Source organism: Triturus cristatus, chromosome 7 (assembly GCF_964204655.1).
Source record: "Triturus cristatus chromosome 7, aTriCri1.1, whole genome shotgun sequence".
Classification (NCBI taxonomy): Eukaryota; Metazoa; Chordata; class Amphibia; order Caudata; family Salamandridae; genus Triturus; species Triturus cristatus.
In genome coordinates, this window is record NC_140590.1 from 548,591,945 (window position 1) to 548,609,766 (window position 17,822).

General features: G+C 45.4%; 1 protein-coding gene across 1 annotated transcript in view; it reads right to left on the reverse strand.

Annotated features, from left to right (window-relative positions):
- The window catches only part of MYO15B (myosin XVB), a 1,465,505-nt gene that overhangs the window by 1,264,299 nt on the left and 183,384 nt on the right, over positions 1-17,822 (reverse strand). The window lies entirely within an intron of this gene.

Here is a 17,822-nt window from a genome sequence, read left to right on the forward strand (position 1 = left end):
GTGAAGTGGAGAGCGAGTTCTTTTTTGGCAACTCAGCTTCACTAGCTTTATCCCTTTGTGCAGATGATAATTTTGTACTCAATGGATCACTGACCGGGATACTGGTCAGTGAAGATGAGAGCGTATTACCTCCCCCCCCTTTAACTTTACTAGCGAAATAACTTTATCCAGCCTACTCAAGATTTGTTTTGTCTGGGCATCAATCAGTTGCTCAAAGTGTAGCTTCAGGTCACTAATAATATTTAACGCCCAACCCGGAGGAGCCTGTATGTCCATTGCTTGGTCCCTTATTTCTTCAGCAGCTGTAGATTCTATATAATTGGTAGCCAGGCAACCTCTGCCCTTTTTATGCCCAAATTTCCTTTTGCTATTCCCCTTCTTCTTGACAACGTGTAGGTTAGCCCCTTTACCCCTTACATCTGAACCCCTATCAAGAGTTGTCTGTGCAGGGGAACTAACAATCAATGGGGATTCCAAGGCCGAGTCCTGAATTGTCAATGGCGGAATGGAGGGAGACGATACAAGTTGACTCAATTGAGGTGTTAGTGAGAGCCGCCTCTCCGTGCGTGCGATTTCGCTGGAGACTTCACCAATAGCTTTGAGCAACATTCTATCAATAGCCGTCTGCTGCGCTGGTACTTGTGGGGGGGGGGGGGGTTTATTAGATTGCACCCTTGTCTGGGGTTTGAGTGGCCCTTGATACTCAATTTTGCCGATCGTGTTTGGGTTTTTGCGGCCATATCGGAATTGCTGTGTGGCTGATATCTGTGTGGGTCCTTACGATACTGTCTATGTCCTAATATTCCCAAGTCAACAGTCAAAAGATTTACACCCTCCTGTTTTTTAATCTTAGGACAGTACCTTATTGAGCCTTCTGCAGCCTCCTGTAGATGTTAGGGGGGTGGCCCTGCCCGGCCTCTTCCGACCCCTAACGGCCACAAACGGTCCGCCCTTTGCCCGGGCTTAGCCCGGCGCACGCCCGTGCGCGGTCCCGCGATGCGGGGGCTCTCCTTTCCTTTAAGCGCCTCCTGGCGCGAAAACAGTGGAATGTGGCTTCCGGCCGCCGGGACTCACGGGACTTGTAGTCCCCCCCCCGCACAGCGTCCGCGTTGATGATCGGGACTGCGGCAGCGGGGGGAAACAGGCGGCGGAACTAGTGGTCCGGTGGATGGCTGAAAGAATGCTGTTGCTGTGTCCCCCAAGGTATGCCAACTGTTCGCCCGCTCAGCCGGGGCTCTCCTTTCCTTGAAGCGCCTCCTGGCGCGAAAACAGTGGAATGCGGCTTTCGGGACTCACGGGACTTGTAGTCCCCCCCCGGCACAGCGTCCGCGTTGATGATCGGGACTGCGGCAGCGGGGGGAAACAGGTGGCGGAACTAGTGGTCCGGTGGATGGCTGAAAGAATGCTGTTGCTGTGTCCCCCAAGGTATGCCAACTGTTCGCCCGCTCAGCCGGGGCTCCCCTTTCCTTTAAGCGCCTCCTGGCGCGAAAACAGTGGAATGCGGCTTCCGGCCGCTGGGACTCACGGGACTTGTAGTCCCCCCCGCACAGCGTCCGCGTTGATGATCGGGACTGCGGCAGCGGGGGGAAACAGGCAGCGGAACTAGTGGTCCGGTGGATGGCTGAAAGAATGCTGTTGCTGTGTCCCCCAAGGTATGCCAACTGTTCGCCCGCTCAGCCGGGGCTCTCCTTTCCTTTAAGCGCCTCCTGGCGCGAAAACAGTGGAATGCGGCTTCCGGCCGCCGGGACTCACGGGACTTGTAGTCCCCCCCCCGCACAGCGTCCGCGTTGATGATCGGGACTGCGGCAGCGGGGGGAAACAGGCGGCTGAACTAGTGGTCCGGTGGATGGCTGAAAAAATGCTGTTGCTGTGTCCCCCAAGGTATGCCAACTTTTCGCCCGCTCAGCCGGGGCTCTCCTTTCCTTTAAGCGCCTCCTGGCGCGAAAACAGTGGAATGCGGCTTCCGGGACTCACGGGACTTGTAGTCCCCCCCGCACAGCGTCCGCGTTGATGATCGGAACTGCGGCAGCGGGGGGAAACAGGCGGCGGAACTAGTGGTCCGGTGGATGGCTGAAAGAATGCTGTTGCTGTGTCCCCCAAGGTATGCCAACTGTTCATATTTACATTACTTGTATGAAAATGGCACATAATAAATGTGAAAACATTTTAAAATGCTGACATTTCTTGTGTACTAATTATGTGACTCTGGGGCTCTGTCATATCGGCTGCAAATGTTGGAGATTCTCTGACTGTTCTGTCTGACATCTAATACCCCAAGTCCACAAAAGCATAACTCAATTTAAGGTACAAGAGGCACCTGCAGGTTTCTTTTTCTCCAAACAGGTCTAAAGGTATAAATTTCCTTTTGGGGCTTAGGGAATATATCAGATGTGACCTCCAAATATATCCGGGTAACACGATCTTTCTTGTAACTTAAAAATGCAGTTGGTTGTCATCTATATACAAACTAAATTCAGGGTTGCAAGATTTGAGGTGGGCCAGCAAAGCCATGTTAAGAATCAATAGAATAGTGGGACCTCAAAATTGGCAGACGCAGACAATCGGAAAACCTGGAGAGAGAGAGTTTGTGTTGCAGAATAGGATCTGCTTAACATAAATTTTAAAACACTGATAATTAGTGTTCAACACTACATAACCCACATCAGCACGTCATTGTGCATATGCATGAGGGTTCAAAAAGTAGTGCTTGGTAAAGGAATGAACTGAGAGGCAAGTGGCAATTGTACAGCCCTCTGGTATTGAAAGTGTAAGTTTCAATTCATAAATATTTAGTAGATGGTTTCAGTGGCATATTACCATTTGAGATGAGGCATCATAGTTAACCTATTCCATATGGCAGTCCTATAGAGATAGGAAGTAGTATCCAACAGTAAGATCCACACTCTTGCACATGACTAGTCTCCATTTCTATAGCTGGTATGTGCACCCCGAGCTAGTTATGCAGCGGGGACTGGGTAGCAGGGTCGTTTTGGGAAACAACTGTAGGAAATTTGTTTATCATCCTAGTGTTAATGTTTTCTACACCTTATGCTTTGTAGGTGCTGGGGTGTGCATGTGTGAACGTATGTGCGCGTGTGGCACCATACCAAACTGCCAACACCCATGCTAGAGACTGCTCTCATTTATCATCACAGGCTGCGCCACTCCAGCCCCTTTCCTAGTGCCAAGTGAGTCTAATACAACACAGATTGCCCGGTAGCACTAAAGGCTACTAAAAGCTGCCTATGAATGCTGGCTGGCTTTCACCTTGAGGAATGTGCTCTTGGCATTCTTGGCAGCTGTCTCCCAGCCAAGTGATAGCAGAAGCAAATAAGGCCACTGCCTATCTTGATGAGCTTGCTTTAAAAATGCCTTCCTACCGTCTGCAGGACATACAAACAAATCAGTTAGTGTGTACTTCTAATGTTTGCAGTTGTGTCAACGTAATCGCTTAGGTCCTTCTGCCATCCAGGCTGAATAAACTTGCTAGTTTTTGAGTATTCAAAACTTGTTGACAGACGCATTCCCACACTAGATATGGTCAGAGAATTACTCTCAGTTAGTGCAGGAGCAAACTCTGAGACGGGATGGGAATTGTTAATCACTAAAAATGTGTGGATGCCTTGAGGCCATGCATCGGAGAGCCGGCCTTGGGCCTACCTTTCGCAGATTGGTGGGACTGCTATACAGAGCCCCCTCCGTGCAGGTTCAGGTAAATGGGCTCCTCTCCCCACCTTTCCCAATCAGTAGAGGGACGCGTCAGGGCTGTCCTCTGTCCCCGCTGCTCTTTGCTCTTGTGATAGAACTGCTTGTGCGCTTGCTACAATGCAATGCGCATGTTTGGGGCTGAAGATGGGGAGGTGGCATGGAGGATCACAGAAGAAGTCCTGTTTTTTCCTCAGTGAACCACGATTGTCGGGTCCTAGATGTCTTGAGATCTTCCAACTTTATTCTGAGGCATCTGGTTTGCAGGTGAATGCCAGTAAGTCTGTTTTGGTGGGGGTTGCTGGGAATGCTGCAGGACACCATTGGCGTCCGGATATTCCAGTCAGACGCAACTCCTTCATGTAACTGGGGATTCACATCTCCAGTCATCCAGACCTGGCATGGCCCCTAAATTCCGCCCCCTCTCCTCCACACTTGAACATAATTTACACCAGTGGTCCAGTCTGCCATCTAACCCATTGGGGCATATTGTGGTCTTCAGTGGCGGCTCCTCCATTAAGGTGGAGGAGCATTGCCCCACTGCTCAAAAGGAAAATTACAATGATAATGTATTATTATCATTGTATTTTTCCGATTGAAGTCAGTGGCTCGCGGGGCAGGGCTGGGCAGCACAGGGGGAGGAGTAGTATGCACTCCCTAAGGGCCACGGCTGTTTGGCTGGCACTCTTGAGCCGGCCAAGCAGTCATGCGCACTTTGGATCTTCCCCACCAGACGGCATTACACAGCCTAGTGAGCAACATGCAAAGCCTCCCTGCCCCCATCTTGGCGCCGAACCACAGCACTCAGACCAATCACATTGCAGCACTGTGATTGGCTCAGGAGAGCCTGCGTGCCCGGATGCTTCCTGCTGCTGCCGGCCGGGATTGCGACTCGAAGATGAAGAGGGCGGAGGAGTCTCGGCCACCCGTCTGTTTCAGGTAAGTCTTTTTAATTTTATTCCCACCCCAACACCCCGTCTGGTAGCAGCTGCTACTGGCGTTCTTTAAAGTGATGTGGCTCCCCTGGCATCTTCACAACCTGGCAAATAACTCCCATCCTATTCCATGCAAACGGTTTCAATCCCTTACCTCGAAGCTGACATCCTTTGCCTGGGCGCCTTTCTGTAGCTCTCGCTTCGGCCCACAAATTGACGTTTGACGGAGGCCTCGGCATCCCCAATCTATATGGCTACTACCTTGCGGTAAGTGAACAACTGGTTTGCCGGAGGATGGGATGATCCCCCATAGACTTGAGTTGCATCTCTTGGGCTTTGACGGGTCTCTTGACCTTCTCTATGGTAGTCTCTTACCCTCTATGATACCGTCATGTACCCAAGTGTCACTGCTCTGTTGGAGAGAGGCCTTGCGCCTTACCCAGTGGGCTCATCGCCTCACGGAAATGACGCCTCTGTGATGTGGTACTTGGCTACGACAGGTGTTGGGCCTGAGCGGCTTTGTCCACTGGTACCGCATTGTTATTTCCAATGGAGGCAATATTCGCCAGAGTAGCACCCTGATGTCCTTTCAGGAGATGCAGGCCCAATATGTTCGATCACGTACTCAATTTTTTCGTGGTCTGCAGATGCAGCATGCATTATTAGCCCACCTCTCAGCTTCCGCTCAAATTCCTGAAAACAGCCCAACAGAAGCGAAACTCTTGATGGGACAACTGGGCAGGGGTGCAATTTCGACGATTCATCACTCTGATGATTAATGCACCATATCTGATTCTCCCCCTCTGGCGCAGGTGGGAGACCTGGGTGGGGGAGTTAGATGACTGGGATTGGCGGGAGGCTTGTCTGGCTCCGCGAAAACTGGCGATCTGCCCGTGTCTACGGATGATCCAGATTATCTGCATGCGACATACCTGTCCCCTCAGCGCATACAGTAGAATGGGTCATACAGACCAGGCTGTGTGTCCATGCTGTTCAACACCAGCTACCAATTTCTTTTTATCACATGGCGTCGTGTCCTGTTTTGACACACTTTGGCAGACGGTGAGTCATGAAATCTCGGAGGTGTTGGGTCACCTGATTGAATTGGGCCCACAAGAGAAACTTTTGAGTCTCCTAGAGGGGTTGGGGGAATCCTGCTCCGACTGGCCTTTTACAGAGGTGACCTCCTGGTTTGTTAAACGAGATATTGCACATACCTGGGAACACCCTAGACCCTCCCCCGACCCTGGTGGCATGGTAAAGAGATGTTGACTGATGTGCGCGACAGGAGCAGCCGATTCATGAGGCTCGGGGATGTCCCCGGAAACATGCGTAAATATGGGGTAGATGGTGTGCCTCCTATGGATTGCCAATGTAAACTGTACAGGGGTGATATGTGATTGTGACTATCTGATGCTCTGGTGCAGAATGTTTGTCATTAATTTGTTAATCTTAGTGTGTGATGCTGTATATAAAAAATTGGTTATAAAAAAATGTGTGGATGCATAGGGGAAAATATTTCTTCACAGAGAAGATAAGTTCCCTATAGAGAAACCAAAAAAAGAAGTAAATACAAATGCATTGAGTGACGCAGATACACATGCACGAATGTACACTTACTCTTGCGTGACAGTAATTTGAAATGTTTCCAGAACTGCGCAGGGAATATGGGACTGCAGCAGCTTCCTCGAAATACTCCTAGAATTCTCTGTGACTCGCTAAACAAAATAAAACACAAACTTACTCCAAATCTAAGCATTCACCGACTGTAGAAAAGTTCTAATTATTCGGCAGAATCATGCAAGTTTAATTGTTCGATAGGACGCCGTTGTCAGAAAAAAAGGCGTTGGGGGTAACAAAATCTTGCTTCTATGGCACGATATACACAGTTTATCTGCCCACAAGTCCTGCAAATGCACTGACTCACCAAGCAGACTTTAAATAATTAAATGCAGAGCACCTTAAATAAGCGGTGGTTCGTACCATATCTGAACAGTGCTCAATGCAAGTTCCATAAATGTAGACAAAAAGCTCCCATGATGCAGCTGGTTGACTGACTACAAAACGTTTGCTCTGTAATCATTATTTAAGTTCAAGGTTTCTTTGACTTGAAAGAGTGATTGCTGGCACCAATTAATGGGAAGATGGTGACGATACACAAGCAATAAGGTCATAATAGTGGTTGCGATGAATATAAGCCACTACTGCTGGTTTGTGCTCTTGCACCCCTGGCACTGCCCCTGCTACTCTAGTCTCAAGGACATGAAAGCAGCAGACAGAACAGAAAGTAAACCGGATTCAAAGAGCCCAGTTTTCTTTCCATAGTTTCCTCTCATTGCCCTTCTCCTAGCTTCTCAGCAGGAAGTTGAGGGGCTAATGTTGGAGCATGACACTGACCTTGTAAAAGGGTGCAGCATGTCACTTACTGTACTCCTGGCAATTTGGTGAATCAGCGCCCATGTACTCAAGAAATACCTAAACAGAACAACATTTGTGAAATGCGAAGCTTTAAAGTACCAAAAGAATCTAACTTAATGGAATACCATCTTCTAATTAAGGCGTTCTAGCATCATAGTGGAATCCCCATACATCCTTGAGGCACAGTCAAATGGCCAGATTTGCAGGACAGTGAGGAACCTCACTGTCCAACCTAACTGACTGATGTTTCGATAAGGTTGTCTGCAGGCAAAGATACCCTGACAGCTGTTAAGAGGTGCAAAACCAATGGCTTCTTGTAATGCTGAAATACTGAGGATCACCATCATCTTGCTTGTCTAACTTTGATCATGTGATGTGGAGGCAACGGTTTAAAAATAAATGAATTTTGACCAACCAGATGGACTTTATCGTAAATCAGCAAAAATGTAATATGATCTCACTTTATAAACATTTTGCAGGAACCATAAATGGTCGAGGTAAATAAGAGAGGAAACAAAAATTCAAGTAGGCAGGTCAGATATCCCACTAAGTAGGTTTCTGTGTGCACTATTGCCCCCCAAGATGCCTTATCTAGCCATGAGCCAGTGATCTTCCCTTTAGAGCCTCAAATGAAGGTTAATCCACCAGTGTCCGCATGCTTTGGTAATTAAGAGGGCTTACTGATCTTTGACGTCTTTCTCTGAAGGTTTGTCACTTTCGTTAATACCCCTAGGGTTACTAGCTCAATAGGTAGATATTTTTTTTTCCTGAACAATTGGTAAAAAGTGTCACGATCTCCCAATAAAGAGCTTTCCCTAGCTCTAGGATGTTTGCAGAGAACTTTTGAACCATTGTTTGGTTACCAGAAAATAAAGTAATTGTATAAAAAGAAAATGATATATATCAAATAATTGTTTGGAACAAAAGGTATCACAAACTGAACACCCTGGTCTCTTTATCTTATTGAGTTTATGACCCAAACCCTGTGGACATATTGAATACTCTCTGTATGTTGCCTAATGTTTGGAGAGAACAACAAATATGAACTGCAGGAATCTCATGAAGACAAGTCCAGGTTGGAGTGTCCTACGAAATGTAAGGTCATATGAACACAATAAGGCTCATCTGCTACAACAAAAAACAGGCTTCTCTACTTCATGTTCTCCAGTTATGTTGGATATGATTCCACTTCCTTACTACTAAAGGTTGGTTTTCAAGGAACATCACTCACCAAGGGCTTAAGTTGCTCTTGTAGTTCTAGCTTCATTCATTTGCAGTAAGCCCTTCTGAGTGAGGTTATCAGGTGTTTTTACTGGGATTGCTTCGAAACAGGAACATCTCAAGTGCAAACCCCTTTCATTGGGATTCTTATTGGAAATTTTCTTTGGTGGGTGGAAAGACAAGTGATATTTCTTAAAAAGACGTCTTGGCACTAGTCAAAGAGGTTGTTATTTTATAAGTTGCTCACTATGATGGCACAAAGGAGTGAGATTTGATTAAACTGTAGTGTTACCAGGGTTTGTCACAGTTTTCTTCATTGCGATCCGGATAAGGCAGAGAGACTTTTTCCGGAATCAATGTTGTGCCAAATTTCTCAGTTTATTATGTAAAAACGTGTTTCACTTCTTAATATACAGCACACTGCCTTAGGGCTCGCTACATGTACCTTAAGGGTAACTTACATATATTAAAAAGGGAAGGCTTGACTTTGCCATTACTTTAAATAACACAGTCGAGTTACCAGTTTAAAACTGCCCTTTCAGCCTGCCTTGGCATACTAGGAGTCATGTTTACCTTGGTCACACCCGGGGTGGCACGACCAGCTCTATAGTCCCCGGGTGGTCCTCTCACTTAAAGGCCCTGAGTACCAAATACTAGGGACTTACAAGTAAGTTAGTTTATGCCAATTGGGTATGAGGCAATGAAACATACACACTTTAAGGTCAGGGCACAGGCACGGAGGTCTGGTTAGCAGGCCTCCATGCACTCAGAGTCAAAAAACCAGCAGCATCATTTCAAAACTTTGGGGATAACAGTACAAAAAGGGGCATTTCCTTACTCCACTCATTTGGGGCTGGAGCATTATCTAGCATAGAGTTACAGCTGTCCAAAAGTGGGATCAACAGAATCATCCTCCTCGGAATCCACAAGTAGATCATCCACAGTACACATGTTATAGTCATTCCACTATTAAACCTAGCATCAGCTGTGATAGAGGATGGAAAAAATGTTCACAAACTGCAGAGATTTTATCCTGAAAAAAATCAGATAATTTGCGAGAGAGATTAAGAATGATCAAAGGACTGCAGAAAGCAAGGAGAGTATAACCAGCGCACTATAGAAAAGATCTTTGCAGAAGGGTTTTGTGGAGTCAGAACTTTAATGGCAAAAAATATATGCTTTAGTAGAGGAGCTACATTTCTTATAAGTCTTAAGTGCAGATTTGAGCTCAAGTTTGGCCCCCAGAGCATAGTGGGAATGGTAGATCTTTGAGCTTTTTTTTTCCAAAACTTTATTGAGTCATCAAATAAAGTAATCACATATGTTACAAAGGAGCAAAAGTATAAGTCGATCAGTTTAATAGTTTCTGAGCAGGTGACTTCTATATAGCATTTATAAGACAAAGAAAAACAATTTGGGTCTGTAAATGACAGCCCCTAACATTACAAACAACTGTCTCTTGTACCGCATAGTAAACCACTGATCATACCCATCATGCCCTTCCATGTATGTCATAATCCGGTGTAACATTATTGTCCTGCGATATATCCCCATATGGTTTCCACTTCTGCAGGTTGTGGTGGGGGTAGTTCTAGTAGGAGACGCCTGAAATCAGCCCATCGTTTCCATATTTTAAAGTGCTTCTGCGGGCACCCTCACTCTTTAAAAATAGGCTGTTCCTGGTCCATACACCAGTCAATGCCAGCCTTCCAGGCGCCTGATTTAGGTGGAGTCAGACCTTTCCATGCCCTCGCTATATCTCTTTTTGCTAGGGTAAACCCCAAGAATCATAGATGCCTTTTGCAGATGTTCCCCGAATTTTGTCCATAATATGCATTAGAACGAGCTTAGGAGAGAGAGGTATGTCCCAACCTAGCACTTCAGATAAGCAGCGAGTAGCTCCCCTCCAAAACCTGCTCAGTGCGGCACAACCCCAAGATGTATGTAGAAGTGTGCCTTTCTCAATGCCACTTCGCAGGCACATAGAGGAATGTATCAGCCCCACTCTCTAAAGCCGGTATCTGGTAAAATAAGCACGATGTAAATACTTAAACTGGATAAGTCTGAGGCGAGATGCAATTGCAGCACATCTCGGGGATTCAAGGGACTCTGTCCAATCATCGCTATCAAAGGGACCTAAGTGCATCTGCCATTGCTCCCGAAGAGAATCTAAAGTCGTGGAGAGGTTTGTCACTAATGTTTGATAGATCTTTGCAGTTTTATGATCTCCTAAATCTCCCATAAACACCATTGCCTCAATTGGGTTAAACTCCGGAAGAGATTCTAAGTGCGTGATATATGGGGATAGTTCATGTCTCAGTTGCAAGTATTTATAAAATTGTGTATGTGGCATGGCATATTCATTTCTGAGCTCTTGAAAGGATCTCATTGTGGTACCATGCATGACATTTCCCAGCATGGAAATGCCTATGGTGTCCCATTGTTTAACCATACTAATGCAGACACTTGCGGCATAAGGCAGCTCTGCCAAAGGGGGTCTCCCTTGTCAATCGCCCCAAACACCCCATCCTGCGCATTGATTCTTTCCACACTCCGAAAACCACACGCGTGGCCGGCGGCAGTTTCCGTAACTTTTGGCGTGTATAGTAGTTTGTGGGGCAATACATCTCCCATAAGACATCTCTCAACTCGATAGGCCGGGTCATCGCTAATCCCATACCACCAGTCGTTCAAGACCAAGAGGTGGGATGCTGCGTGATATGATTGAATATCAGGGGTCGCTATACCTTCACAATAAGTTGCTAGAAAGCACGTTTTAAGTGCTACTCAACGGCCTGATCATGCCACAGAAAGCGGCTTAATCTGGAGTTCAGCTACCGGAACCAGGAGATATAGAGATATATAGATATATATATATATCTTTTCACCAAAGACCCGAAAGCTTTCAAGGACGCACTCGACACTGAATGTAACCTGCCGGTTTCTTTATTTGCGGAAAGAACCAACATTCGCATCCCATTAATTGTTCTGTTCGCCTTTCGCCTAACGCGTTTCAAGGATTTGCATCCTCTTCGTCAGAGGCAAGCTCACGGTGAATGTTCAACGAAGGGCTCCAATTAATCAATTAACTGCATGGCATCTTTTATACTTAGTGTACTTCCGCTCAGTGCGTGATGCTTGGTATTGCATGCTGGGACTTGCTGTCCTAATTGGAGCTGATTCATCCCTCAGTGGGTTCGTTTAATTATTCACATTACTCGTAGCATTTTTCCTTAGTAGGTGGGGATAGCAATGCCGGTTCGTTTTTTCTCTCCCATTCAGTGTGCTGCAGCTCAGGTAAGGATTCCGTTCCAACCAGCAGCCTTTCTTTGTTCCAGAAATGGTGCAGTCCTTCACGGCAGGGCAGCCGTATGTATATCTTTTCACCAAAGACCCGAAAGCTTTCAAGGACGCACTCGACACTGAATGTAACCTGCCGGTTTCTTTAAGTTAGATTTATGAAATCCTTTATTGGTTTTAAGAAGCAACCGGCGTCTGCTTTCTGGTGTCATTTCTTGGTTTTACCCTGACGCGTTTCGGAGCTCCACTTGCTCCTTGTTCACAGGGTGGGAATGGAAGTTTGCAGCAAGCACAAGCACTACAATTTAATGAATTTACACGCCCTCTGGTGGGCCTCACAGGTGAGTGACAGTTCAATGCATTTTGGTACTTGTAGTGTTCGTGCGATTTCTACCCTCCGGTGGGTGCTGCTCTGTTCCATTAATTGATTAGTGATATCCAAACCCTCTGGTGGGCCCCAGATAGCATTGGCTCAGTTAAAGGATTTCATAAATCTAACTGCTGTGGAGTGCGTCTTCAAGCCCTTGGGCATGTCCCCACTTGTAATATATATATATATATATACGCGCACGGTGAAAAAACTTTAAAAAAAAAAAAACATAACTTAGCATTTTAAAAAACGTACAAATTCACTGAAAAAACCATAGGTTTCACACACGTTATAGTTAGGAATTAGCATTTAAAAAACCTTGCAAATTCACTTAAAAAACCACAGGTTTCACACATGTTATAGTTAGCTGGACATTTCACTCGTAAAAAACCAATGAAATTCCCCCGTTATAGTTAGTGCAGGCAACTATAACTCACGCGACCGCAATCCTCTGCTGATGACGTCAGATATTACATCACTGTATTTAGACACTTATTTACCCATGTCTTCTTCCATTAATCTTTAGCTATACATATATTACAAATATTTATTTTTCCTAAAGACACATATGTCATCAGTGCTGTAATATCTGACGTCATCAGCAGAGGATTGCGGTCGTGTGAGTTATAGTTGCCTGCACTAACTATAACGGGGGAATTTCATTGGTTTTTTACGAGTGAAATGTCCAGCTAACTATAACATGTGTGAAACCTATGGGTTTTTAAGTGAATTTGCAAGGTTTTTTAAATGCTAATTCGTAACTATAACGTGTGTGAAACCTATGGTTTTTTCAGTGAATTTGTACGGTTTTTTAAATGCTAAGTTATGTATTTATTAATATATTTTTTTTTCAGGTTTTTCACCGTGCGCGCACCGTGAAATTATTATTATTATTTTTTTAATCGCGAGGTGCGCGCACCCTGCGCTGTGGGCGCACGGTGCACTTCGCGCACCGAGCACCCACGGTTCGCAGTGCGTGCCGTGCGCGCACCTCGCGATTTTTAAAAATAAATAAATTGTTTTTTTCTCCCTTGGGGGTCCTTCTGTGACCCCCTGACCAAGGCTAGGGGGTCAGGAACAGTCCACTCTGCCCCCTTTTCACGTTCTCCACCTTTTTTTTTTCATCCCCTCGGACTGCGAGAGACAAAATGGCGGCCGACAATTCCTGGTTTCGACCGATTCGAATGTTTACCGACATCCAACAACCAATCAGAATTGCACTCGCGCACGGCAGGGTGCGCGCACTGTGCGCGCACGGTGCGCGCGTATAGATATTGATATGCTTTTAAATGCTATTTTCTCAGGAAATACTGAACAGATTTACACCAGACCTGCAAAAGGCACTTCCTTGACCTTATGGCTACCTCTCTGCCAAATTTCACGTAATTCTGTTCAGCCGTTCGGGCTGTAGCTGCGACTAAAGGTCCTATGGAAAAATGCATGGGGAAAACGCGTTTTGGGACCCCCCTTTTTCTCGGCCCCCGCTTGACGATTCACCCCGAGACTTTCAGGGTAGGAGCGGAGCGCCCCATTAGTTTTGAAAATTTCGCGAGGATTCGTCAACCGGCGCCAAAGTTATTCAAAATAGAATTTTGAGATTTCATATAGAAACACGGTCCTAACTATAACTATCTACTGGCAACCGCCAGTAGATGATAATATATAGATATATATATATATATATATAGATATATATAGATATATATATATATATCACTGAAAAAACCATAGGTTTCAGGGGTGTTATAGTTAGCTGGACATTTCACTTGTACAAAACCATTGAAATTCCCCCGTTATAGTTAGTTCAGCTAACTATAACTCGCGCGCCCGCAATGCACTGCTGATGACGTCACATATTACATCACTCATGACATGGTCAGGGACATCACTCATGACATCACTGATGACATCTCAAATGACATTACTGATGACATCATCCAGTGAATGTCTGTTTTTCTGAAAATTAAATATGTTTTATATATGTATATCTCAAGGTCGATGGAAGAATAAATGGGTATATAAGTGTCTAAATGGATGATTTGTTTTTGAAAAATTGATTGTGTAACTGACTGATTAAGTGTATCATAGTGAATACATGGCTTAGTGAGTAATGTTTAAATATGTAAATATCTGTATCAGTCTCTCACTTTGTGTATAAGTGGCTGCATGGGTTGGTGAGTAGCTACATGGGTGTCTATATAGGTTATTAGTTGGTTTTTTGAGTATCAGTCCGAGTGTCTGCATGGTTCGGTGAGGGGTATTACATAGTGCATAGGTGCATGAATGAGTGACTCACTGTTTGTATGTGTTGAAGACAGCATGTGTGCAGGACTGTATGGGTGGATGAGTGTGTGTATGGGTGTGTTAGTGAGTGAATGACTGTCTCAATAGTGTCTTTATGAGTAACTACATATGTTTTAAACTAGTATATGTGACTATTGGTGTATATAAGTGAGTATATGTGAGAGTGAGAGATTGAAAGAGTTCCTGTATGAATAAGAATGTGTTTCTATAAGTGATTGTTTAAAAGACTAAGTATGTGTAAGTTTCCGTAGAAGTTAGTGTGGTGGTGTGTGTATAACTGTATATGCAAGTAAATGTATGTTTGATTCTTTATTAGCATGAGTGACTGTGTGTGAGTAACTATGGATGAGTGGCATTGTGTAACAGGATGTATAGGTGTATGAGTACATATGATGAGTGAGTACATGTATGAGTGACTGTATAGGACTGTTGGTGAATGAGTGGATGTGTATGTGGATCTTAGAATTACTGAAGAGGTTGTTGTAACTGGTATTGGTATGTCCATTGTTTGAAAATTTTAGTCTCTATTTTTGAATGTGTGTATCAAAGGTTATATTAGGGTGAGAGGAGGTCTGCCACTATCACAAGGATGATGTCATCAGTGATGTCATCAGTGATGTCACTGACCATGTCATGAGTGATGTAATATGTGACGTCATCAGCAGTGCATTGCGGGCGCGCGAGTTATAGTTAGCTGAACTAACTATAACGGGGGAATTTCAATGGTTTTGTACAAGTGAAAAGTCCAGCTAACTAAAACACCCCTGAAACCTATGGTTTTTTCTGTGAATTTCTGAGGTTTTTTAAATGCCAATTCCTAACTATAACGTGCCTGAAACCTATGGTTTTTTCTGTGAATTTCAAAGGTTTTTTAAATGCTAATTTCTAACTATGCCTACAGAGAAAGGACATGTGAAGAAAGAAAAAAAGAAGTGCAGAAAGAAGCAACAGAAGTCCTCAAAGACGAAGAAAAGTGCAGGAAGAAGGATAACGTGCAGAAAGAACAAAAAGAAGAGCAGAAAGAATCCGTGTTGCAAAATCATCCTGTACCCTCAACTTTTTCAGACGGATACTGGTGGTAACTGAGTCTGACTAACCAGTCCTAGAGCCAGTGCTATGTTAAAAGACACTCAGAATACAGTGAAAACACCTACATACACTAGGGAACATTATGCGTTGGGGTCCCCCTGTGATTAGCATGACCTCCTCTGTAAGACCCTAGTATATAATAGGGCAGGGGGATTAAAACTACCTCTTAAAACAGGCCACAGGGCGTTTTTGCACATGTTAACTCAGGCCCCGTCCCCTCCCTTCACCACTGTGTAAACACGCCCGGTGTCCGTTTTTAGTTGGGAGATTAAGTTCCTTTGAATCCTGAGGGTCCCTAGGGTCCAACTAGCCCACTAGGTACCTCCAGTAAGTGCCACAGAGCTGCGTTGCAGAGAGGTGTAAAAAGCGGCACAGCCTGGACCACCTCTCTGCAATGCAGCTCAGTGGCGCTTACTGGAAGCACTTGGTGGGCTAGTTAGCCCCCAGGGGCCCTCAGTATTGAAGGGAAATTATATCCCCAATTTAAAACGTGCCATAGTGCGTGTTTGCACACGTCACCTCAGGCCCCGTCCCCTCCCTTCACCACTGTGTAAACGCGCCCTGTGGCTGTTCTAAGTTGAGAGATTAAGTCCCCTTGAATCCTAAGGGTCCCTAGGGTCAAACTAGACCACTAGGTACCTCCAGTAAGCGCCACAGAGCTGCGTTGCAGAGAGGTGTAAAAAGGGGCTTGGCCTCAGAACACCTGTCTGCAGCGCAGCTCCCTGGCGCATACTGGAGATGCCTGTTGGGCTAGTTGGCCCTCAGGGACCCTCAGTATTGAAGAGGAATTAATTCCCCAACTTACAACTCGCCAGGGGGCGCGTTTGCAGAGTGCTGCAAGGAGGGGGCGTGGCCTATGGCACGATGCCAGTCTTTTATTTATTTTAATTTTTTAAGAAGGGGGGCTGTGTGGTTCCCCTTCTTATTCTAATTTATTGGCCCTGATGACCCCATCCCCCATGGCCTGTCTCCTAATTATATTTTTTTGACCCCAATCCCCACGGCCGGCCACTGTTTTTTATTATTTTTAAAAAATATATATTTATAGACACACCTAGGACATGCTGGACAAACCGTACGTACCTATCACCATGACGATTTGAGTGATATTCATTAAAAGGCGACTATGCATACAATGAATCCACGTGGAATGTATTTACACCACTAGTGAAGCTCTGACATGTCTGATGCCCTACCGTGCCTAATCCCGGTAGACACCCTTGTCGTTTATTTATACAAACATGGGTAGCTATTGACGGGCACATTTAATACACATGCACACCAAGCCATTCAAAGGGGATTCGACAAAAATTCGACCAAAACTATGTAAGAAACCCCCCTCACGGTTAATATACCACACATCCACTGCCGGATGTGTAATACTTTTTATTTTACTCTCTGGAAAGGGGACGAACATCACTTGAGAGTCACAGCGTGCTCCTGGCTGAGCCCAATGCTGTGTTACACCCACCATTGCCTGCCGAGTGCCACACACCTGTGTGTTGTATTCCACCAGCTAGTGCCTATGCTATGACACTCTCTAGCCCATGTGCACTGTAACACCACCCCGTGAATATGTCATGCCACACTTGTCTTCGCACGGGTTATATTGCCCCATCTAACGTGCCTTCCTCGATGCCTATGTTATAACGCACAGTGCTATGTCATACATATTACAATCTGGGATCCATATCTTTGTCACAGTGCATATGCAACGTTACACTCCCCAGCACATATTTTATATTACAACTTTAGAGACTAGTTAGGTTACACAACACTGCCCTGTGCATATTACACTCCAAGGCGCACATCGCATAGCACGCGCTAGTGCCTGTGCTATCTCGCGCTCTCCAATGAATCGGTCACTGCGCACAATGTATTGCATATTATATTTCACGCCCGGTTCATCTTATATCACACTTTTTGGTGCATAGTTTATACCATACACTATATCTAGTTTTCATTTTCAATCGTGCTCTCAGGACTATGTTCTATCTAACACTGTGTTCACCTACCCTTTTCACGGGCATTACATTTTGCGATAGGGGGTGGAGGGTCAGGGGGTGTTTCTGCCAAGTGAGCCCGGAGTCACAGTCACAAACGTCCTCTTCTTCCTGAATAAAAGTGAGATTATGCTGCATACTTGTTCATATTTTAAGTAGTTCGCACAGACACACGTTTTAAAAACAAAGTTCCTAATACCCGCCTTCTCTGAACAGTTAGCTTGCTGCCCCATCCCCCTCCTCCCTATCCTCTGTTGTGTGAATCCATGGACTAGCCTCCTCCCTCCTGCCATGCATGGTCTGATGTGCTGCCACTGCCCTCAATTTAGTATGATGTACCAGTCCCCTCCTCCTGCCCTCCATTGCCCAATTCTATGCCCCATCATTGACCTCCTGCTTAAACTCTGTGCTTAGCTTGCTGCCCCTATTCTCCTTCCCCCTGCCCTCCGATGTCTTTGTGCATGCCCCTGCTCCATC